Raw genomic sequence first — 25,189 nt, 5'->3', positions numbered from 1 at the left:
CAGGCATAACTGTGCTGTCCCTGCCCTGTTATACCAGGCATAAAACTGCATAGAATTCTCAATTCTATTCAGTTATAGTTCCCATTTACCTCTTAATCTGAGAAAGAGATAAATGGGAGCAGTGGGTTCTGTGGAGGGACGTGGTGTAGAGAGAAAGGGAAGAATGGTGTTGTCAGGAGGAAGTACTGCATGTCCCCTCCCTACCAGAGAAACATGTCAAGCAGGGTCGAGGGACAATGCCTGGCTGCTGGTCTAACCAAAGCCTCAAGTGATTTTACTGACCTTTTTTCAGCCCGTAAAATTGGTTCTGGTGTTGCTGCATCTGGAAAATCCAGATGCATAAACAGTATGCCATTTGTGATTTGGCGGAGTGGAATTGCCATACAGGAATTCTCCTCTATCAGACTTGTGCTGAGGGTCCAAGTGTCTAGGGAGGTGGAGGAATGCATGGCTTGTTAAGGAGAAAATATATTGAAAGTTGATGGGGATGCCATTCAAAGTCTTGAATATCTGGGGCACCCTTGGGGAAAATGTGTTTGGAGTCTATATGCCCTTTATGGAGTTTTCAAGATTCACGCTGTATTGCAGCTCTTCTAGTGGATGTGAGCACCAAGTGGTTGGAAGTATAGTTTGTGATGACAGTCTCCATTTGGAGCACAATCAGAAAGCTGAGGAAGGTATTTCCAAGAGAAGGTCAGCGTAAGTACATCATAACTTCTCAGGAAATGAGGATTTTTTGCATGGTTTGAGAGAAAAAAACAGTAGGATTCCACTTTACAGCCCTCAAGCCATTGGCTTTGCAAAGGGGATTATGGAGTTAGCTGTTAAAAATAGATTTGATGGGAAGGGGTCTGTAATGGATATGTTTGGGTGTGCTGCACCATAGTGAGTAGTTCTAAAAAACACACACCCTTCTCAATCAGGGTAAGAAAAGTTGGCACCAAGCTTATACTGGCATGGTAAAAAGATATGGTTACAGGGGGTGAGCAGACAGGGGATTCTGGGGAACGATTTTGGTGATGGAGTGAAGGTGAAACCCTGAAGAGCTGTGTTGTTTTCAAGTTCTGATGTCTGTACAGTGTAATAGTGGTGAGAGCACTTCTATCAAGGGAAGTGCCCTTTTCTATGCGGCGGGTGCAACGCATAGCAAAGCCACGCAAGCTTTACCACGCTTGCCTGAACCACATATGTGCCTGAACCACCAAATGCATGTTTAAGGCACCATGCATATGCATTGTTCAGGCACACAGCAGCAACATCCGGGAGAGGGACGCAGCGGCCGGGTAAGTGGGACTGGGGCTGGGTAGGTTTTAGAGTTCAGGGCAGGGTTGGGGGTGTCGGGGTAGTTTTTAGGACAGGGTGGGGTCGGTTTAAGGGTGGGGGTTGGGGTCGTTTTTAGGGTAGGGTAGGTTTTAAGGTTCAGGGCGGGGGGAAGGGTAGTTTTTAGGACAGGGTGGGGTAGTTTTTAGAAAGGGTGGGTTCGATTTTATGGTTTATGGTGGAGGCGGGGGCAGGGTAGTTTTTAGGACAGGGCTGGGTAGGTTTTAGGGTTTAGGGCGGGGGGTCGGGGTAGATTTTAGGACTGGGTGAGGTAGTTTTTAGGACAGGATAGGTTTTAGGGTTTAGAGTGAGGGCGGGGATTCGGGGTAGTTTTTATGACAGGATGGGGTCGTTTTCAGGACAGGGTAGGTTCTAGGGATTAGGGCAGGGGGTTGGGTTAGTTTTTAGGACAGGGTGGGATAGGTTTTAGGGTTCAGGGCAGGGGCAAGGAGTAGTTTTAAGGACAGGGTAGGTTTTAGGGTTTAGGGAGGGGGTTCGGGGTAGTTTTTAGGACAGGGTGGGGTAGGTTTTAGGGTTCAGGGTAGAGGGTGGGTTAGTGCAGTTTTTAGGACAGGACAGGGTAGTTTTTAGGACACTGTAGGTTTTAGGGTTTAGGGTGGGGTTGTGGTAGTTTTTAGGACAGGGCGGGGCAGGCTTTAGGGTTCAGGGTGAGGCGGGTGGTAGGGTAGTTTTTAGGTCAGGGCGGGTAGTTTGTAGTACAGGGTAGGGTTTAGGGTGGGGGGTCGGGGTAGTTTTTAGGACAGAGTGGGGTAATTTTTAGGACGAGGTAGGGATTAGGGAAGGGGTGGGAGCTCGAGGTAGTTTGTGGTATAGGGCGGGGTAGGTTTCAGACAGGGCAAGGTTGTTTTTAGGGTGAGGGCAGGGGGTCAGGGTAGTTTTTAGGAGAGGGCAGGGCAGGATTTACAGCAGGGGCCGGGGGTCAGGGTAGTTTTTAGGACAGGATGGGGTTGCTTTTAGGACAGGGTAGGTTTTAGGGTTTAGGGTGGGGGCTCGGGGCTCAGGGGGTTGTATCACGCAACCACGCTTGGCGTTACCATATATACCTTTACTAAGCATGCTTTGACAATTAAATTTGTTTAAAAGCCATGCATGGTAAAGGCATGCATGGTAAAGACACGGTTGTGGTTCCGACCGTGTTGTTAAGCCTTGTGTGGTTCTGCCGTGCGTTGTTCTATCATACAACCAACTACATAATAGGCAAAAGTGGAATATAAGGATAGTTTATGTGTATCAGAGATGTAGTCATTGTCCCCTCAGTTTGAAACAGACTGTGAGGGGTTAGGTTGATAATTATAAGTATCTGACCGCAGGCTGAGGGAACATGGCTGTGAAAAGTGTGAATGATGGGGTGTTGGTGATGCCTTGAAGGAGGTGAGCTCATGAAATTAGTGGTGATTGTCACGTCCTCCTCTGCTCGGGTGCATGCATAAGAACATGCCACACAGGGAACTCATAGCTAATGTCTGCAGAAATCAGCGTACAACATTCAACATTCAACTCAGTATCTCCAGATTGATTGCAAAATCCCTTCATTGAGTCCGCACAGGGCCGCGGGGTCCAAGGCTGGACATTTATCTTCATGTGGAAATGAAAATCCACATCGGAAACAGTCTTTCTTCCTTTGAAGATGTTGCCTTACAGGAATCAGCATGTGCTTGTGTTTACTCTTCATGACTAGTGCTGATTCACCTTTTTCTGTTCAGGCTTTCATGTTGATGACTTGCTGATCTGCTCCTTCCTCGGCTCTGGTAGCCATCAATACTTTTTCTAGACTTAGGCCCTCATTACAACCCTGGCGGTCGGTGTTAAAGCGGCGGTAAAACCACCAACAGGCCGGCAGTAAAAAAAATGGAATCACGACCATGGCGGTAACCGCCAACAGAGACAGCCACTTTAACACTCCGACCGCCACGGCGGTACAAACAAACAGCGCAGCGGTCACCGCCAACAGACAGGCGGAAGACAATGTACCGCCCACACCATTATGAGAGGCCAATCCGCCACCTTTTCCAGGGCGGATTCACTGCGAACAAAAACACGGCTGAAACAGGACTTGGAAGGGAAAACGCTCACCTCTACACACCCCACGAGGAACCAGGACGCCATGGAGCCGGAACTCCAAATTCTACCTGCCATTCTCTTCCTGCTCCTCTACCAGGAGCACGAACGCCGGCGGCAACGACCACGGTGAGTACAGCACCTACGACATAGGGGAGGGGGGAGGGAAAAGAGAGTGACACACACACGCAACATGCAAAACCCCTACACTCACCCACTACAACACACACACAAATACATGTTGATACATTACATTTACACCCCCCAATCCCACCTGGAAGAACACAAGGACAAAAGGAAATGAGTTGAACGATTGTAATCAATAAAAATCCATTAGTCAAAAATATATATACACTATTAACAAATATATACACCAAGAATTCAAGTCCATATACTGCACCTACATAGCCCTTGGACGACTGGGCCCAAAATGCATGGGCGAAGCCCACACAAGATACCCGATCAAAACGGAGAGAACACTGCAAGGGCATCAGATTGAAATAAAACAGGCACCTCAGCCGGATGAGTGCACAATGCAGCTCCACGAGGGGGCACCATGCCCATTGATGTATCCTGGGGAGTGCAAAGCCACAGTCTCTCAAGTCTCTCCAGTGGCTGGTTTGCCCACTGCTTTATCCTGGGGAGTGCAAAGCCACAGTCTCTCAAGTCTCTCCAGTGGGTGGTTTGCCCACTGCTTATCCTGGGGAGTGCAAAGCCACAGTTTCTCAAGTCTCTCCAGTAGGTGGCTTGCCCACTGCTTCATCCTGGGGAGTGCAAAGCCACAGTCTCAGGTCTCTCCAGTGGGTGGTTTGCCCACTGCTTCATCCTGGGGAGTGCAAAGCCACAGTCTCACAAGTCTCTCCAGTGGGTGGTTTGCCCACTGCTTCATCCTAGGGAGTGCAAAGCCACAGTCTCACAAGTCTCTCCAGTGGGTGGTTTGCCCACTGCTTTATCCTGGGGAGTGCAAAGCCACAGTCTCTCAAGTGGATAACAGTTCTCCACTGGTTCTGGAGGGGGCTTTGTGCCCAGACTGCTTCATCCTGCCAAGGACTGAGGTAGTGGATGTGACACTCCACTGACGGTGGGCCTACATGGAAGCTGTCCAGGCCCCTGGAACTGACCACCAGCTTCGTATGACTGACCACTGGGGATGGCAGCCATGTCTCCGGTGGTGCCAATGGCACATGATGTGGCGTGGCCGCTGGCGGTGCTTGTGGCGGCCTCAGTAGCGGCAGTGCTTGCGGCGGCCTCAGTAGCGGTGGTGCTTGAGGCGCTCATTGGCCAGCGGTGCTGGTGGGTGGCTCAGTGAGCATGCTGCTGGCGGCGGTGTCCTGGGCAGCGGTGCTGGTGGAGTTTGTTTCCTGGGAAGCGGTGCATGCGGCGGTGACGGTCTTGTCTGCCGTGCAGGTTGATGGCGACTTCCCTTTTTTTCTCTGCCCCTTCCCCACCTTGGATGGTGGTGCAGCTGTCTTGCCACTCCCAACTGTAGTCCTGGGAGAGCCCTTGGTGGCAGGTGTTTTGCCCTTCTCGCTCCGGGCTGTGGCCAACTTCTTATGTTTCGGAGGTGGGGGACTGTCCTTGGCCTGGCTCGTTGGCACACTGGCTGCCCTGCTGCTTGGTGCACTCCAGAAACTGGTTACTGCTGGCACCACTGTTCCCGGTGATGTGGTGGCTGAGGTGCTGGGTTGGGACCTGGAAAGGCGGGCCCTAGGGGACGGAAGGGGTGGGGGAGGTGAAGGGAAGAGGTCAAGGTTGACAGAAAAAGTTTTTTAGACACACTGGGATGGGTAGATGGAGGGGGTTTGGGAGTGGAGGAAGAGGTAGTGGTTGTAGGAGGTGTTCGTTTGCTGACTTTGGGTGAAGGTGCATGGGCTGGAGGCTGTCGTGAGGTGGATGGCTGTTGGGTGGGTGTGTGACTGTGTTTGTGTAGTTTGGGAGGTGGGGTCACAGACACACTGGGAGAGGACACAGGGGATGTGTGAATGGTAGTGGGGGTGGTGAGTACACGTGAGCGGTGTGTGGTGATGGGCGTGCTGGTCATGGACGTAGTGGCTGAAGATGTAGTGCATGCAGGTGTGAGTGGAGACGTGACAGGGTGGGAGGAGGAAGATGAGGAGGAGGGGGACACAGTGGAGGCAGTGGATGTTGGTATGTGTGCATGGGTATGATGCTTGTGTGAGTGCCTGTGGGATTTGTGGTGCTTATGTTTGCCAGAGCTACCTTTGTGTGTTGAGGTATGTGCATGCTGGTCTGATGGTGTGCTTGGGATAGGCTGATGTACTGGGGATTGGGGCTAGGTGGAAGAAGTTGGAGGGGGGAGGCTGGATACAGGGACAATGGCTGCCATCAGTGCTGAGGCCAGAGTCTGAAAAGCTCGCTGTTGGGCTGCCTGACCAGAATGAATGCCCTCCAGGTATGCATTCGTCTGTTGCAACAGCCTCTCTACACCCTGGATGGCATCCAGAATGGTAGACTGCCCAACAGTGAGGGATCTGAGGAGGTCAATGGCCTCCTCACTGAGGGCAGCAGGGCTGACAGGGGCAGGGGCTGAGGTGCCTGGGGCGAAGGAGATGCCCACCCTCCTGGGTGAGCGGCCACGGGGCACACGCTGAGGGGCTGCTGGGAGGGCGGTGCTGGTAGGGGGGGTGGCGGCTGTACCTGTAGATGCGGTGGGCACAGAGGGGCCCGCCACCGCAAGGGAGCTCCCATCAGAGGAGGAGTCGGTGTTGCTGGTCTCAGGTCCTGTCCCCGCTGTGGAGCTCCCCTCGCCCTCCGTCCCACTGGTGAATTCGGAGTCCGTAGTCTCGCCCTCCAGGGCCATGTGGGATGCAGCTCCCTCCTGCTCCGGTGGCACTGCTCCTCCGCGTGATGATGCTAATGCACACAAGAACAGGGAGACCACAAAAAGGGGAGGAAAGAAAGTAGAAAGACCTGTTCAGTGCATGCAATACCGCTACCGTTGGCGGACACTACAGACACAGCAGCCCTCTGCACTACGCCATGCACTTAGAGTTCCCTAATTAATCACAGGGCCATGGGGTACAAGGCCTATGCCTGATTGCTGCACACATGGAAGTCACAGGAGCCTGACTAGGGGTAGATGGCTCTTAACACTGGTGGGGTGGGGTGCCACATGGCCTGCCTTATGAAGAAACCTTGCCTACAAAACTCGCCCTGGCCTAGGGGTACCCACAGCCCATCTCCCCACCCAGACACCTCCAATGCGTGCTGAATCAGATGAATGTGACTGTACTCACCCCCTAGTGGCTGCTGTGATGCCCTCAAGCGCCAATCCAACTCCAGATACGCCACCTCCAGGATCCGGAACTTCAGGGGGGTCATGGTGCGACGGGTACCCCTCCCACGTTGGGAGGCCATCCCCAGCTGGGCCTCCGCTGCCTTCTTGCTCCAGCGGCGAATGTCCTCCCATCTTTTACGGCAGTGGGTGCTCCGTCTATGGTGGACCCCCAGGGTCCGTACTTCCTTGGCGATGGCACGCCAAATATCCTTCTTCTGGTGGGCGCTGACCTACAGGAATAGTACAGGGGAAAAGGAGAAGATATCAACGTCCGGACCGTCACAGTCATTGGCCCACGTTCCTACCCTTGCCATGACGCACATACACTCACCGTCGTTTCATGCACCCCTCATTCCCCCCCCAATCTCCCATCCACACAACTCCAAACAGGCATTGCCCATACAGCATGCTCACAGTGTACTCACCTGTTTGTCTGGAGGACCGTAGAGTAGCGTGTACTGGGGGAGGACCCCATTGACTAGTTTGTCCAACCCCTCCGATGTGAAGGCAGGGGCCCTTTCCCCAGAAACCTGAGCCATTGTCGCTTCCAGACTGAGGTCACAGCAGCATTTGCAGTGTAGGTCCTCTCCTGTCGAAGATCAGGTATCAAGTGAGTGAACAGTGAGAAAATGGCGGTCACGTCCGCGGCGGTGCGTACCGTCACCGCCGGCGTACATCGTAATTGGCTCCCGGGACCCATAGGGTACAATTTTAACCAATGCTGGATTGCGCCGCGGTCTTCGACCGCCTACCGCGACGGTGTACAACGCCAGCGCTGTTACCTCATATCCCCTTGTCCCACCTTACAGGTCAGGCAGTCACCATTTCAGGGGGCCACATGGTATTAATTGTAAATGCGTCACACATATCTAGGCCTTGCATACACACTAAGACAGGCACATAGCGGATTGACAAATGTGTGCAATAAATATTCTATTTAATACCTCTGTGTTGGCTGACTCTGTGCTCGCTGTTCTCATCCATAGGGCACGTCCGCTGGGGCAGGTGAGGAGATGGCGGCATCCTCCGGTGTACAGACCGCTGGTGGACCTGTCGACAATGGAAGAGCGACATGTAATTGTCACCCACAGACTTGATCGGGCCACAATCCAGGAACTGTGTGCCCAGTTGGAGCCAGACCTGATGTCAGCAATCCGCCATCCCACAGGGATCCCCCCTCTAGTGCAGGTGCTGTCAGTACTCCCTTTCCTAGCAAGTGGGTCTTTTCAAACTACAGTGGCCATAGCATCAGGGATGTCCCAGCCTATGTTCTCCAACATGTTGTCCAGAGTGTTGTCTGCCCTGCTGAAACACATGCGCAGCTACATCGTTTCCCCTCAGGTGGAGGATTTGCCTACAGTGAAAGGTGACTTCTATGCCCTGGGACATATCCCCAACATCATAGGTGCCATTGGTGGGACACATGTGGGCTTGGTACCCCCCGCAGGAGTGAACAGGTGTACAGAAACTGGAAGAGTTACCATTCCGTGAATGTGCACATGGTGTGTTTTGCAGACCAGTACATCTCCCACGTGAATGCCAAGTTTCCTGGCTCAGAGCATGATGCTTACATTCTAAGGAAAAGCAGCATCCCTTATGTGAGGGGCCAACTCCAGAGGCACCGTGTGTGGCTATTAGGTGAGGACAAGGACCCTATACCATGTGAATAGTTGTCTGGGTCTGGGGTTGTCCCTAAGGGTTAGTGTGTGTCTAACAGTTGTCCCTCGACATTTGCAGGTGACTCTGGCTACCCCAACCTGTCATGGCTGCTGACCCCAGTGAGGAATCCCAGGACAAGGGCAGAGGAATGCCACAATGAGGCACATGTGCGAACTAGGAGGGTTATAAGAGAGGACCTTCGGCCTCCTGAAGGCCAGGTTCAGGTGCCTCCATATGACAGGTGGTTCCCTCTACTACTCACCAAAGAAGGTGTGCCAGATCATCGTGGTCTGCTGTATGCTGCACAACTTGGCTTTGCGAAGACAGGTGCCTTTTCTGCAGGAGGATGGTCCAGATGGAGGTGTTGTGGCAGCTGTGGAGCCTGTGGACAGTGAAGAAGAGGAGGCAGAAGAAGAGGACATAGACAACAGAAACACTGTGATCCATCAATACTTCCAGTGAGACACAGGTAAGAAGACTTCACTGCCTCCTACATCTGACACAATTGTTCTACCTCTCATCTGTCTGTCACTTTAACCCAGTGTATGGACCCTGATTTGTCACTTTCCCTTTCGATTTCACAGATGTGGGTCCCACTGTGTTACCTCTGCTATGTTTCCTGATGGACTAGAGCTGTGTGACATAGGTATAGTGACAATAGAATGGACATTGCTATTTCCATCAGTTATTGCAAATACACATTTGTGAAAGCACAGACTAACTCCAGATTGTTTTGTGATTTAAGGGTGTTTATTTAAGTGGTAAATATTGGAGGGGGTTGTAAAATGGTCAGGGGTGATGGTGGAGGAATGTCCATGGCAGAGTCCAGTCTATTAGTCTCACAGGTGCATTGTCCAAAGGGGCATAGGAAGTGGAGCTTGGGCAGTTTAAGGATGGACAGGGTGACAAAGTGGGACAGAAGGATGACAATCAGGGTGGTCTCATTTCTTGACGGGGGTCTTGGCATTGTTCTCTGTCTTTGTCCTGGATCTCAGGGACCGCTTGCGGGGTGGTTCTCCATCTGCAGGGGGTCGGGTGCTGGTGTTGTGGTCCTGTGGCAGTGCCTCCTGTCCACTAGCGCCGGCGGAGGTGGTGGGCAGTCATCGTCCAGGCTAGTGTCAGGGGACCCTTGTTGTGCCACAGTGTCCCTCCACGTGTTCACGAGTTCCTTCAGCACCCCTACAATGGTGCCCAGGGTGGTATTGATGGATTTGAGTTCCTCCCTGAACCCCAAATACTGTTCCTCCTGCAGCCACTGGGTCTCCTGAAACTTGGCAGTACCGTTGCCATCGTCTCCTGGGAATGATGTTAGACTCCCATGATGTTGGAGAGGGCCTCGTGGAGAGTGGGTTCCCTGGGCCTGTCCTCCCCCTGTCGCACAGCAGCCCTCCCAGTTCCCCTGTGTTCCTGGGCCTCTGTCCCCTGAACTGTGGGCCCACTACTACTGCCCCCAGGTCCCTGCTGTTCGTGGGGTGGTGGGTTAGCCTGGGTTCCCTGTAGTGGTGGACACACTGCTGCTTGACCTGTCCTGGGGACAGTGGGATGGGCCCGCTGGGTTGGTGCTGTGCTGGTGTTTCCAGAGGGGGGAGGCTCTGTTGTGGCTTGTGCCAGTGTGAGGGGAACCGACTGTCCCGAGGTCCCAGATGGCCCGGGCTGGTCATCTAGATCCAGTTGGACAGAGCTGCTGTCATCACTGTGGGCCTCTTCTGTGGGTGAAGTGGACATGTCTGGAACCTCCTGTCCGGGGACGTTAGGTAGGGGTCCTGCAGGGGTGTAAAGGCATGATTAGTGCATCTGGGGTTTGCCATGGTGTGCAATGGGTGGGTGACCCTGTACCCCAGTGCTTGCATTCCTGTGTAGGATCTTGTGTGCTAATTGTTTAGGGGTCTGTGTGGGTATGTGTAGTGGCCATGCATTGGTGATGGGTGTCCATGCTTTGTTGTTGCATGCAGGGCTTGGTGTTGGGATGGGTGGTTTGTGATAGTGGGACATATGTGAGGAGTTGGAGTGATGGGGGTGAGGGTGAGGGTGGGGGTATGTGATAGCATGCAGGTAGGGTGGGGGATGTAATAATTTTGATTTGACTTACCAGAGTCCATTCCTCCTGCTACTCCTGCGAGGCCCTCAGGATGCAGTACAACCAAGACCTGCTCCTCCCATGTTGTTAGTTGTGGGGGAGGAGGTGGGGGTCCGCCGCCAGTCCTCTGAACCGCAATGTGGTGTTTTGAGACCACAGAATGCACTTTCCCCCGTAGGTCGTTCCACCTCTTCCTGATGTCATCCCGTGTTCTTGGGTGCTGTCCCACTGCGTTGACCCTGTCCAAGATTCTGCAGCATAGCTCCATCTTCCTAGCTATGGTGGTGTGCTGCACCTGTGATCCGAATAGCTGTGGCTCTACCCGGATGATTTCCTCCACCATGACCCTGAGCTCCTCCTCAGGAAACCTGGGGTGTCTTTGCGGGGCCATGGGGTGGTGTGGGTGATGTGTGAGGTGGTGTGTGTTGTGATGTGTGGGGTGATGTTTAGGGGTGTGTGGTGTTTTGTGCGTGGATGTGTATGTGTGATGGTGTTGTGTGCCTCTGTATGCTGGTGTTGTCTTTGCTGTGCTGTCTCTCTGGCCTTCGTCTAAATTTTTGGTAGTAAGGGTTTGTGGGTGATGTGGGTGTGTGTTTTATATTGTATTGGATGTGTTGGGTGTGTGGGAGTGGTGTGTGTATGTGTATCAGGTGTGTGTATTTCGAATTGTCCATTGTAAATGTGTGTGTATTTTGAGCACGGCGGTGTGTACCGCCAATGGAATGGTTGAAAGACCGCCGCGTGGATTTGTGGGTCGTGATAGTGTTTGGTGTATTCCTGTTGGAGGTTTTGTTATCGCCAGTTTATCACTGACCTTTGGTGTGGCGGACTTGTGTGGGTGTCTAGATTTTGGCGGATTCCGAGCTGTGGGTCGTAATAGCTGTGCCGGAATTCCGCTGCCTTGATGGTGTGTTGGCAGTCTTCTGCACGGCGGTAAGCGCCATTTACCGCCAATGTTGTAATGAGGGCCTGAGTGTCTCTCACAACATTTGTCTTCTGAATGAGTGCGACAAACAACCATCACTGACTCTAAGGTGCATGACTTCTTTATTATTGAATTCACAGAATTTGCAATGTTTGATAAGCACACCAAGGGGGTTATTACAACTTTGGAGGAGGTGTTAATCCGTCCCAAAAGTGATGGTAAAGTGACGGATATACCACCAGCTGTATTACAAGTTCCATAGGATACAATGGACTCGTAATACGGCTTGTGGTATATCCGTCACTTTTGGGACGGATTAACACCTCCTCCAAAGTTGTAATAACGCCCCAAGTCTCTCAATAAACGTATCCATCGTCTTACCAACTTGTTGTCTCGCTCGATTGAAAATGTACCTTTCTTAGTTGACATATGGGATTGAAATTAGCTCCTAAAGCTTCTTTGATTTGACGGTATAAGATCGTCTAAGCTTGTGAAATGTTCTTTATCAGTTCTTTCACTCCATCACAGCAAGATTCTTTAAGTATTTAATGATTTTCTCAACATTTTCTTCTTCCAGAGCACCTGTGAAATCATCAAAGGTCTCGATCAATGTGGTCCATTTGGCACCAATATTCTGTTATTTGACGGTGTCGAATGGTGGAGGAGGTTTTAGAAAAGTGGCTGCTGTGTACCTCACACCTCTGTCTCCTGCCATTGAGAGTATGTGCTGTTCAGACAGAGCTTGTTGTGCACCTGAATCCACACCTTCTGGAAGTACTGGCTTGGTGCCTGAGCTTAAGTTGAGGGACTGGCTCAGTGGTCGTGTGACGCCTCTTCATTTTTGACGGTGAGTACATTTTCTGTTTCTTGCATGCCCTGGTCTTTGCTTTTATCTATCTGTTTCGTTTGAGTCATTTCTTTGTGTGATATTGGCAACTTTCACTTTTCCTGGCCCAATTTGCGGGCTTTGTGTTTGAGTTGTCTCCCTTGAGGCGGATTCAGAATGTAGTGGATGCCCCTTGCTATTTTGTATAGATTGGGCTCTCCAGCAGGTCTCGGGCATTGTGTCCGATGCTGCAATTGTGAATGTTTGCTACGCTAGTGAGTATATTCCTATTTCACATACCTGGTTGTCATTGCCTTCTAGCGTTATATCTTGTTGCTGTCTTTATGTTGTACCTGGTTGTCACTGCCTTTAGGGTTCTCTTTGCACAAACGATGGCTCAGTGTTGTGGTGCAGGCCTGTGTTCTTCCAGCATGGCGGGCATGTTTTGGGGGGCTTTTCCAATGGTGCTCCACTGTTAGGCCCTCTGCTTCTCCACTAGCCCTTGTACAGGCAGGAGTGGAGCTTGCACTCCACATACACCAACTGCAGGCGTCTTCGCTCCAGCTTGGGGTGCCACATGCCACTGGATTCAAGCTAGCCTCGCTGATGAGGGGTGATACTCTGAAACCGGTCCTAGGATGCTTGTTTTTGGTCCAGGGAGGACCTGGCTTGGCAGTTTGGGCTAGACTGTTCCCCTGGGGAGCTTTCTAATTTTTTAATGTTTGCTTTTTAATTCATAATGGATAACCATATAATCTTCATTATTATTAATCACGAGTCTGAGACGGTGAGATAGAGAAAGGAAGAGAGAGAGAGGGAGTGAGGGGTGTTTTCACCAGCTAATTCACTGCAAATAAAATACTATAAGTAGCTTGTGAGCAACTGGAGGCTCTCCAGGTGCTTAAAGGTATCTCTCCTGTGTGCATCCCAGCCTACTAAATTAGAAGCATTTGCTTGGTTGAATTAATTTATATAGAATAAAATTGAAACACCACAAAATAAAATTATGGAGTGTTGAAACTTTTCAAACACTCACACCCAGTCACAGACCGGGGTTCAATCCTTTGTTATTTTGCTCACCATGTGACTCCAGTTTGGACCCAGCCAAATGCAAATCAGTCTTGACCCTGTTTCCCATGGGAACATTCCAGCCCAAACTGCCAAGGCAGGTCCTCCCTGGACCAAAAAAAAGCATCCTAGGACCGGTTTCAGAGTATTTTAGATAGTAATTAGTAATTCAAGTCTCAGATTAACAAACGTCTTCCACCCAGAACAGCATGGATAGCCTGAGATACTGCAACTAGCCTTAAAGTGATAGGAGGTAGTTTGAAATAACTTGGGCTCAACGTTCTTTTGTCCTCTAATGCCAATAAAGACAGGATCCAGGTCCTATATAATCGGTAGGGTTGCTAGGATGGGATCAAATCCCCGCAGAATCAGAAAGAATAGCCTGAGACATTACAAACAAACATAAAATGAATGGGGGTTGTGTGATTTTCCTGTCTGGCAGTGCTCAGCGTATAGCCATTTTCTAATGCCGATAAAGGCATGTTTGTGCCATATCTTTGCAACGGGAAGGGTCAGTAGGATGGGGGCAAGTGCAAAAGAGTCAGTAAGGGTAGCCTTAGACATTGCAACCACCCTAAAGTAGCAATGACTAGTTTCATTTTACTCTAAAATGTGCCTAAGGGGCCCACAAGCAGCCTGGACATGACAAGCAAAGGCTCTGTGCACTGAGGACAGACTTGAACTGCAGTATCTAGCAGACTCAATCAAAACATGTTACTAGAGGAAGCTGGCATTCAGTGTACGTGAATTATGGGATAATGAGAGCTTTGAAGGAAAGTTAACTTGTGGAGACATATGTAAAAGGTGTTTTCACAAAACCCACAGGGGCTAAGACTAAACAAAATGATAATTTCCAAACCTGAGCCATGCTGCTGTCCTATCGGAAACAATGAAAGAAGGGTAAATGTATTTTTGCCACATTGTCTCCTTTTCCCTCAAATGCCATTCACTCCTAATAATGAAAGAGGAAGTTGTCTGGGAGAAAATTCTAGGGGTCAGGATAGTGCTTCCTTATGTAAAGTAGAAACAGCAAGGTGTAGGAAGGTAGCCTCTTTCTGGCCTTGTTACCCCCACTTTTGGCCTGTTTGTGAGTATATGTCAGGGTGTTTTTACTGTCTCACTGGGATCCTGCTAACCAGGGCCCAGTGCTCATAGTGAAAACCCTATGTTGTCAGTGTGTTTGATATGTGTCACTGGGATCCTGCTAGGCAGGACCCCAGTGCTCATAAGTTTGTGGCCTATATGTGTTCCCTGTGTGGTGCTTAATTGTATCACTGAGGCTCTGCTAAACAGAACCTCAGTGTTTATGCTCTCTCTGCTTTTAAAATTGTCACTGCAGGCTAGTGACTAATTTTAACAATTCTGATTGGCACACTGGAACACCCTTATAATTCCCTAGTATATGGTACCTAGGTCCCCAGGGTATTGGGGTTCCAGGAGATCCCTATGGGTTGCAGCATTTCTTTTGCCACCCATATGGAGCTCAGACAATTCTTACACAGGTTGCCACTGCAGCCTGAGTGAAATAATGTCCACGTTATTTCACAGCCATTTTACACTGCACATAAGTAACTTATAAGTCACTTATATGTCTAACCATGATTTGGTGAAGGTTAGGTGCAAAGTTACTTAGTGTGTTGGCACCCTGGCACTAGCCAAGGTGCCCCCACATTGTTCAGGGCGAATTCTCTGGACTTTGTGATTGCGGGGACACCATTACACGCGTGCACTACATATAGGTCATTACCTATATGTAGCGTCACTATGTTAACTCCAAACATGGCCATGTAACATGTCTAGGATCATGGAATTGTCACCCCAATACCATTCTGGTATTGGGGGGACAATTCCATGCATCCCCGGGTCTCCAGCACAGAGCCCGGGTACTGCCAAACTAACTTTCCGGGGTCTCCACTGCAGCTACTGCTGCTGCCAACCCCTTAGACAGGTTTCTGCCTCCCTGGGGCCTTGGCAGCCTGGTCCCAGGAAGGCAGAACAAAGGATTTCCTCTGAGAGAGGGTGTTACACCCTCTCCCTTTGGAAATAGGTGTGAAGGGCTGGGGAGGAGTAGCCTCCCCCAGCCTCTGGAAATGCTTTGATGGGCACAGATGGTGCCCATCTCTGCATAAGCCAGTCTACACCGGTTCAGGGATCCCCCAGCCCTGCTCTGGCGTGAAACTGGACAAAGGAAAGGGGAGTGACCACTCCCCTGACCAGCACCTCCCTGGGGAGGTGCCCAGAGCTCCTCCAGTGTGTCCCAGACCTCTGCCATCTTGGATTCAGAGGTGCTGGGGCACAATGGACAGCTCTGAGTGGCCAGTGCCAGCAGGTGACGTCAGAGATCCCCTCTGATAGGTGCTTTACTTTCTCAGTAGCCAATCCTCCTTTCTGGGCTATTTAGGGTCTCTCCTCTGGGCTATTCCTCAGATAACGAACGCAAGAGCTCACCAGAGTTTCTCTGCACTTCCCTCTTTGACTTCTGCCAAGGATCGACTGCCGGCTGCTCCAGGATGCCTGCAAAACCGCAACAAAGTAGCAAGACGACTACCAGCAACATTGTAGCGCCTCATCCTGACGGCTTTCTCGACTGTTTCCTGGTGGTGCATGCTCTGAGGGCTGTCTGCCTTCTCCCTGCACTGGAAGCTAAGAAGAAATCTCCTGTGGGTCGACAGAATCTTCCCCCTGCTAACGCAGGCACCAAACTTCTGCATCACCGGTCCTCTGGGTCCCCTCTCATCCTGACGAGCATGGTCCCTGGAACACAGGAGCTGGGTCCAAGTGTCTCCCACAGTCCAGTGGCCCTTCTATCCAAATTTGGTGGAGGTAAGTCCTTGCCTCCCCACACCAGACAGTAATCCTTTGTACTGCATGATCTGCAGCTGCTCCGGCTTCTGTGCACTTTTCCAAGGATTCCTTTGTGCACAGCCTAGCCTGGGTCCCCAGCACTTCGTCCTGCATTGCCCAACTCGATGAGTTGGACTCCGACGTCGTGGGACCCTCCTTTGTGATTCTGAGTCGACCGCTGTCCTCAGATCTTCTAAGTGCCTGTTCCGGTACTTCTGCGGGAGCTGCCTGCTTCTGCAGGGGCTCTCTGAGTTGTTGAGCGCCCCCTCTGTCTCCTCCTCCAAGGAGCGACATCCTGGTCCTTCCTGGGCCTCAGCAGCACCCAAAATCCTCAACCGTGACTCTTGCAGCTAGCAAGGCTTGCTTGCAGTATTTGTGCGTGAAAACACTTCTGCATCCTTCAGCACGCTGTGGGACATCTTCTGACCAAAGGAGAAGTTCCTGGCACCTTCCGTTGTTGCAGAATCTTTGGCTTCTTCCACATGGAGGCAGCCCTTTTGCACCTTCATCCGGGATTTAGTGGGCTGCTGCCCCCCCTGGACACTTGCGTGACTCTTGGTCTTGGTCCCCTTCCTTAACAGGTCCTCAGGCCCAGGAATCCATATTCAGTGTTTTGCTGGTGGTTGTGGTTCTTGCAGAATCCCCTATCTCGACTATACTGTCTTTCTGGGGTAGTAAGGGTAACTTTACTCCTACTTTTCAGGGTCTTGGGGTGGGGTATTTTGGACATCCTTACTGTTTTCTCACAGTCCCAGTGACCCTCTACAACCTACCATAGGCCTGGGGTCCATTCGTGATCCGCATTCCACTGTTGGAGTATATGGTTTGTGTTGCCCCTAGGCCTATTTCTACCTATTGCATCCTATTGTGATTCTACATTGTTTGCACTACTTTTCTTACCGTTACTTACCTGATTTTGGTTTGTGTACATAAAATCTGTGTATATTACTTACCTCCTAAGGGAGGGTATCCTGTGAGATACTTTTGGCATATTGTCACTAAAATAAAGTACCTTTATTTTCAGTAACTCTGAGTATTGTGTTTTCTTGTGATATAGTGCTATATGATATAAGTGGTATAGTTGGAGCTTTGCATGTCTTCTAGTTCAGCCTAAGCTGCTTTGTCATAGCTACCTCTATCAGCCTAAGCTGCTAGAACACCTCTATTCTACTAATAAGGGATAACTGGACCTGGCACAAGGTGTAAGTACCACAAGGTACCCACTATAAGCCAGGCCAGCCCCCTTCATTGGTGGTGCAGCGGTGGGATAAGTACTTGTAACTGCTTTACCACTTTGTCATTTGGTGCTTTTCATAAGAAAAACATATACCAAATATTTCAATATATGTACATTGAACCAAAACAGTTTACTTTTCTGCTCTAAAACGTTCTACTAAGTTTCTGAAAAGTTCTGAAAACGTTTAAAAGTTTTCAAAAAGTTTTAAAAAGTTATTTCTCTGTACTTTCAAAAGTTCTAAAACTTTTTCTCTCTCTCTGTCTTAAACCTTTTCCAAAGCCTGCCTCCTACACAAGGGGTCTAAGAAAAACAAATTAGGCTTGCATGGATGGGGAAGGACAGATGGATATTATGAGGCAGGCCAATCTACCCTTGCAGCTAGCGCTTGGTCTCTCACCCATCCATGTAATGGTGCCAGTCCGGTGAGGTTCTGCGCCACTGACCAACTTGGGCTCGTCCGACTGAGGCTTGTTCACCATTGGGAACTTGAGAGGGGGTTTATGGGTGAACTCATGCTCACATTCTAGGCTTCTTTTGCCCTAACATGAGTAGATTAAATCAAAGAATTTTAAGGCTTGTGTAATTTCTGCTGAGGCTGCCATCTTGATTGCACTTCCACTTCCTTCCTCGTTAATGGGGTGTATTTGTTCAGCAGTATGCAGTATTCTTGACTTTTAAAATAAACTGCATGAATACTGCTGATGTCACTAATTCAGTTCTTCCACTTTTGGCATCCTTTAACTCATTTAGTACCAGATCTGCTTGGTGCATGTTGCCGTATGGTTTACTGGGACCACTGTTTTTTGGTGTACACACATTGAGGATTCAGGGTGGTGCTGCACAGCTGCCTATATTTTTAATCCTTATTGAATTCATAATTTGAGCTTCTCACATACCCTCACCCATCAAATCTCCCAATGTTGCGTACTGTAACAAGATAACTGCATCTCGGTGGTCATCATACACAACATAAAAATACTTCCCATATAGAGGCGAATAAAAACAACACCCTAGCAACCACTTACCTACAGTATAGCTTGCTATCTGTGTAGGTGAGCTCTTCAGCGCCACACATAAGGGTAATAAGCACTATATAAATACTACAATAAAATACATGTGTTTAATAACTGCACATTCTTAAGAAATCTTTTAATACTCTTCTGTTGGACAATAGGAAAGCCATAGTTCAGATGACCATTGCGTCTTGTCTTGACTATGGATTCTCTATTTACAAGGGGCTTCTCCATTGCCTTGTTCCTAATTTGCACGTAATTCAAAACTCACCAGCTAGACTTGATCTTTGCTAAAGAGGAGAGGTATAATTTCCACTCATCTGGTCCATCTCCCTTCGCTTACAGTGGACAGACACATCTGATTTCAATGCCTATGCAATTGCCACAAACCTGTTTTACAACAGTAGTCCACACTTTAATTAACTTACCTTATTGAGTATGGTCTTGCGCAACCATTGATATTATCTTATTGCTAGTGCATATCATGAATGTGAAGAACACACTGGTGGTTGTCGTGCTCTTGAAAGTGTGGAATCAATTGCCTTTTGTGATCAAAAACTTTGTCAATCCTAGTGAGTTTAGGGCATTGTAAAAAACTTGACATTATGCTTCTTGTGGCACCTCTCTGCTTAGAATTGTTAACATAAATAACTCCTCTACTATGAAGAGCTTTCTCAGCTCATATTTAGTTCTTTCATTGTCAAGAGAATATTAGGTCACCCCAGTGGTCAAATGTGAGGCCTGCTTCTCAAAAGACTTTGCATTTGCAGTGTCAGTAAAAACCGATGTTGAGAATTCAAAGTCTAAAATCGCAGTGTACAAAACTGCTTTGCGATTCCGCTTGCGAATCAATGGGGAAAAGGGAAAGCAAAGGTAGCCTCTTCCTTTGAAATTTGCAAAGGCACGTGTTCTTGTAATGATGATTTGTTTGAATACAAGTGGTCAGCTGGAGCAGGACGAAGAGGTTGGGATTTACTGCTGTTGCTACTCCCTTTTCAGTATTGCGTTAGCCAATACCTTTTGATTTTACTAAAGTTATGTTTAATATACACACTTAAAGCTGTTTTCTGCCAGCTCTCTTCATCCATTGATCTGCTGTTATGTCATTCATATTTTGCTTCCAGGCACTATAGTGTACAGCAGGGGCAATGTTTCAGCCTACTTCAGTCACTGTCCAACTTCTTTTTGAATGACTCAATTTTGCTCTTTCACAAGTAGCACATCTGCACACAAGGTAGTTCCCTTCAGTGCCAGGGTTTTTGTTTTTACTTTATAATTACTTTGGGGTTGCCTTTGTGTTTAGATCCTGATGTGATATCAGGATGCTTCATCGACGCTCTTCAGGTTGTTTTTGATGTGAGCACAGAGGCACATTCAAGCTTTATCATTTACAGTCTCCTGCTAATGCTGTTGTAAATTCATTTTGTAGTTTTCTTCGCTTACCTGGCTTCTGTTGTTTCTCAGCATTCTAGATTGTGTCAATTTGCAATTGTTGTTTAAAAAGTTATCCTCTTTTTAGTATGCATGTAATGAAGTACATTTATAACTGCACTCCTGAGTGTCATGCTGGTATGTATTTTAATTGAGGACTACAGTCATACTTGTAAATCAGTTTATTATGTATGTCCTGATTCTATGGCTTTCAAGTTTCCTTTTAGTGCTCGTGTATGTTGTGCTTAAATAGAAATTTTACTGTCATATTACTAATTTTAGGCTGTGCGGTATTACAAATTTCTGTCTTATCTATCTTTTCAACCCTATCAACATGTCCCTCTGTCAGTCTATCTATCTATCTATCTATCTATCTATCTATCTATCTATCTATCTATCTATCTATCTATCTATCTATCTATCTATCTATCTATCTATCTATCTATCTATCTATCTATCTATCTATCTATCTATCTCTTTGTCTGTCTACCTGTCTTTCAGTCTACTTATCTAACTATTTACTAGTCTATCAGCCTGTCTATCTACCTACCTGTTTTTCTATATACCTACCTATCTATCTGCCATTCCGTCTGTATCTCATTGCAGGTCTATAGATCGATCAACTTATCTCTTTGCAAATGTATCTACATACCTAGCCATCTACCTAGCTATCTTTGAATATGTTATAATATGTTATATGTATTTACATAGCATACAACTCACCCATTAAGAAATTTTGGCACTGAAGCAAGAGCTGTATGATCCACGCCAGGATCAGGGCTAGGTGAGTAGGCAGGTCTTTAGCTTCTTGTGCAATTCAAGAACTCAGGAGGTGGCTCTTATGCAGGTGCGTAGCTTCATCAGTATGATTGGGGGGGGAGTGAGCTTCAGAATTTCCAACACTCACGCTCAGATATCTTGTTAAAATCCATTGTTAGAGAAGTAGGACATGAGGGGGGCAAAAGGGGCAATGGGAAGAGAGAGGAGGGTGGATTATTAGGGGCATTTATTTCTCAAAATAATGAACGTTTTGTAAGGCCTTAAAAAGATAGCCAAGAGAAAGGGAGTGCGTTTTTTTCAGAATGGGCATATAAAAATCACAGGTGAAATCCAACAGACATTTAACATTACCCTACTGAAAGCACTTCTACCCAAATGTTTACTAAAGAATACAATTTTTAGGGGAGTGTAACAACCCAAACATCCCCCTGGAGCTACCCTCTGCTATTATGTACAGGGGCAGGTTATTTCAGGCTTTGAGGGAGGTGGGAGAGGGCGCAATTGCAAAATCTGCTTCTGCGTATGTGGGGGTGTACAAGTAGGAGTCCGGCTGAGTGGAGGTGTCTGGTAAGTTTGTGCAAGTTTATGCCGTTATTGAAGTATGTGGGGCCACTTTCGTGTAAATATTTGTATCTGTGCATGAGTAGTTTAAAGAGTGATCGTTTGTGGATTGGAAGCCAGTGGAGCTCTTTAAGGTACGTAGTGATGTGAGTACAGGGTGGGAGGCTGAGGAGTTTGTATAGTCTGGAGTCGTCCACTAATTTTGCCAGTCGCTGCATGTTTTTTTCTCACATGGCTCCAGAAATTTCGAGTAAGTTTTGGTGATCCTTAGTGCGATTTTCTAATGCTGGTGGTCTCGAGCAGTGAGAGGGCTGCTTCTCGAGTGGATTTGCTGCTGGTCAAGTAGATTTTCCATTCCAGTGGCAGAAAAATCAGCTTGAATGGCTGTGCGCCCTGCACACCCCATGGTACCACTGAAGCTGATTTTTTTTTGTGCTGCCGGTGCTAGTTGTGCTAAATTGCAGCATAAGCAGCGCAACATGCATATTTTCTGCCCTTTGGTGGAACTTTGCGAAATCTCGCAGAGATTTTATGTAACTCTGTGGAATTGCAGAGAGTGAAACAACAAATGTTCCGCCAACCCCAGAATTCGACATAAATCAGCTTTGTGTTCAATATTAGACCACAGAAAATCTGCAGACAACAGTTGTAATACGTTTTTTAGAGCAGATATTGTCTCAAGAGAAAGGGCCTGATTTAGGTCTTGGTGGAGTGGAATACTCTGTCACAAACGTGATGGGTTTACCGTCCGGCTTATTACGATCCCATGATATCCCACGGAGATCGTAATAAGACAGATGGGATATCCCTCATGTTTGTGATTACCTCCGCCAAGATATAACTCAGGCCCAAAGTACTGGTGGAGAGTGATTAACTGATATGTGTGACCAATGTCATTCAGAGATCCTTGGAGTGGACTATATCCTCAAAACAGACAATAGCATCTGACCTCCAATGCACCCTCTAGCATGTCTCACCTGATTGAGGAGTAACTCAAAAGAATTATACCATAATATAATTTTGCGAGAAATGTTGTCTCATTTTATGATTTCTAGCAGCATGTATGGGTGAAATTTGTAACAGCTTGAAGTCAGCCAATGAAATGCATATATTCTTACTATGATTGTTATATGGATTGGACATTTCCTAATTAAGAGCTGATGAGTAATTGCTTTATGTACATTAAAACATCTGCTGTAATATTTGATGGTCGTGTTGAGATCTTTTTGGCAAGTTAGGTCCATGGACATGAACTGGTGGTAGACTGGGATAGCTGCTGCCACTGGTGGTGTGCACATTGGTACCATGACTGTGCCTAAACTGCACCAAGAATCAAAAAGACAGCAGGAGGACCAACAAGTAAGCAGAACTGTCAGAGCCCTGTTTACTTTCTGTAGCTTTCACCCCTTGTCCTTCGGTCTCCTCTTGCATCAAATAGGTGACTTTTGATGTAATTGAAGGGTGTGACTACAGGTTACTATCTTGATGTCATCAAAGGGTGTGAACATTTTTCACTATTGTGATATCATCAAAGGATATGACAACAGGTCACTATTGTGATGCCATCGAAGGGTGTGCTAAAGGGTCGCTATTGTGATGGCATCAAAGGTTGTGACAACGGGTCACTATTGTGATGTAATTGAAGAATAGGGCCGCTGCCATTATCACTTTTGTAAATTGACATGAATAGAGGTGCTTCTCTAGGTGGTGCAGTAGGGCCTTTTGGTAGTATCTGTTTAGCTTGTACAGATCCTCCCACTCAAGTAGAGCCTATCAATTCCAGACATGGTCTCCTGCTGAGTTTAAGCGCTTTTATCATGACAGACACAGACACATAATAATCATTTGTATAGCAGGTTAGACATTAGTGGGTAGCTGGATACACAAATAATGGCCATTTACGAGTTTGGCATAACGTGCTAAAATATGTTAATTCCTATCTCAAGATTGTTTTCTTGCTGCAAAATGCGAGAGCCAAAACCCGCAGTTGAGGCCTACACTGTAATCCCATTTTAGGAGGAAAGGGGAGTTTGAGCCTTAACCGGGATTAGGTTTTTGTCATGGTAATCGGGGCCTAAGTGTTTATTTTGTTTCCGTTCAGTGACCTGCTGGGAGCTGTAGAGACGACAAACATCAAGAGAGGCAAAACACATATTTTGTATCCTATTGTTGCATTGTTTACTTTGAACACAAGAACATTTTAAAGTGTCTAATGATCAACATCCTGATGTTCTGATCAAATTACTTAATGTCCCCTGCCTAAAAAATGAGCGTGACCTTGTGCGATGTAACTAAGCGCTACCACGACCGGGTCGAGTTCGCGCTACATAAAACTGCAAAACAAATATGCGTTTTAGAAAAGATGGGCGCATTAAACATGATAATCATAATTCTTAGAATGAAATATCAGTGTTGCACTCCAAGGGGTGTCATTTTGCTTGAGTTTGGACGTGCTCTTTTTAGAAATTCACAAAACTTGGTACGGTTATGCCCGGAAACCGTGCCAACTAGCTACAAACTTTCCAGGAGTGATCCTGGAAAAGTTTAGTGAATTCTAGTTTTGCTGCTCAATATGATCTTCCTTTTAGATTCATTCACGTCAGAGCGTTGGGCAGTGCTTAATTTGTAAATAAAAAGGTGCCGGTGCCCAAATGACGCCTCTTAAACACGCAGCTGCTGCATTTAAATGTGAACACGGAATACTGAGGCAGCGTAATCCTGAAGCCATCTCAGGCCTCTTCAATCCATTTACAGGCAGTCCCTGCCTCTTCAGCTCACTCTTGTAGCTTTCTACCTTCTCCCTTTGTGACGCTTTTTCGTTTTTACCTTCGTCCGTTTTTCCCATATGTGTCTTTTGCTCGTAGCAAATGCTTGAGGAAGAAGAATAAGTCCCGGCCCTCAAAAATAAGTGCCGGTGCTCAGCACCGGAAACAACAAGCACAAATTAAGCACTGGCGTTAGGAGATATGTGGCTATATATCCTTTTTATTGTTTTGGAGTTATTTTATTGACATGGCATTTATTTTGTGAATGTTTGTTCATGTTACTTCTATTTAGTAGTGTTTAAACCTGATGTGATTGTGAGGTCTTATGGAAACAGAAAATATATTTGAGAGGAGTGCAGGGTTGGATTGAGACCACATTTGGTCCCAGGCGGTCAAAAACAGTAGCCACATTCGCAAATCGCAACTTTTTGCAAAACAGTGTTTGGTTAGGATCATGGAGCTAATGTAGGCAAACATTTGCAGTAACAGAAGTATTTAAAAGCTTATAAAGCCAGTAATGTTTGTCAAGGCTGGAAACACATTTATTCCACTGCAGCAAACCCACCGGTTTTCCTGGCGTTCATCTTTAGGGCTATACATTTCGTTCTTACCCTGAGATCCCGGGATTTGCACCTTAACCTGAGGTCTCGTAGCCCATGCTTAATCTTAGATGCCTGAATGTCCTGTCTGCCTTCAGGCTCTAAAGCTTCTGTTTATCCTTAAGGATTCTTACTTCTCAGTAACTAGCAGATCTTCAGAGGATCATACTCACTCTTAGGTCTTGAGACTACTTTTCACTCTCAGGGACTAATAGCCCCTGCTTATACTAAATCACTACCAAGAGACCCTTTGGGGTAGTGGGTGAAATATAAATGTTGCAACTCACTAAAGCCCGAAGACTCTAGCTCTGTTCCCAAAGAGCCCAGTGTAGTGCTTTCCTCTTATTTAGTTTCTAAGCACTAACATAACAGAACAGAAATGCACTTCTGAGGTCAAAGAAGACTTTTATTGTTGTTATATGAATGACGAATTAGTAGCTTTCCAGTCCGCGTTAATCAAACAAAATATATCAGTTTGCAATATACACAGCAGGTTATATTTATAAGATATTGAATGCAAAGCAAAACAAATACTTCACCGTGTAGGAACTATTTACAGCTACATCTTTCTAAGGTCTGCAAGCTGATGACCCCTGTCAGCCGCGAGAAAGAGTTTCATCTACCCACACGGGATGCTGGCAGCTGGCGCCAAGCTCCAGCACGAGGTCCGGCAGATTCGAATCTGACTCTCTGCAGCCTGTTACATT

The sequence above is a fragment of the Pleurodeles waltl genome, chromosome 9, assembly GCF_031143425.1.
Source record: "Pleurodeles waltl isolate 20211129_DDA chromosome 9, aPleWal1.hap1.20221129, whole genome shotgun sequence".
Classification (NCBI taxonomy): domain Eukaryota; kingdom Metazoa; phylum Chordata; class Amphibia; order Caudata; family Salamandridae; genus Pleurodeles; species Pleurodeles waltl.
Note: the sequence above shows the minus strand (reverse complement) of the source record.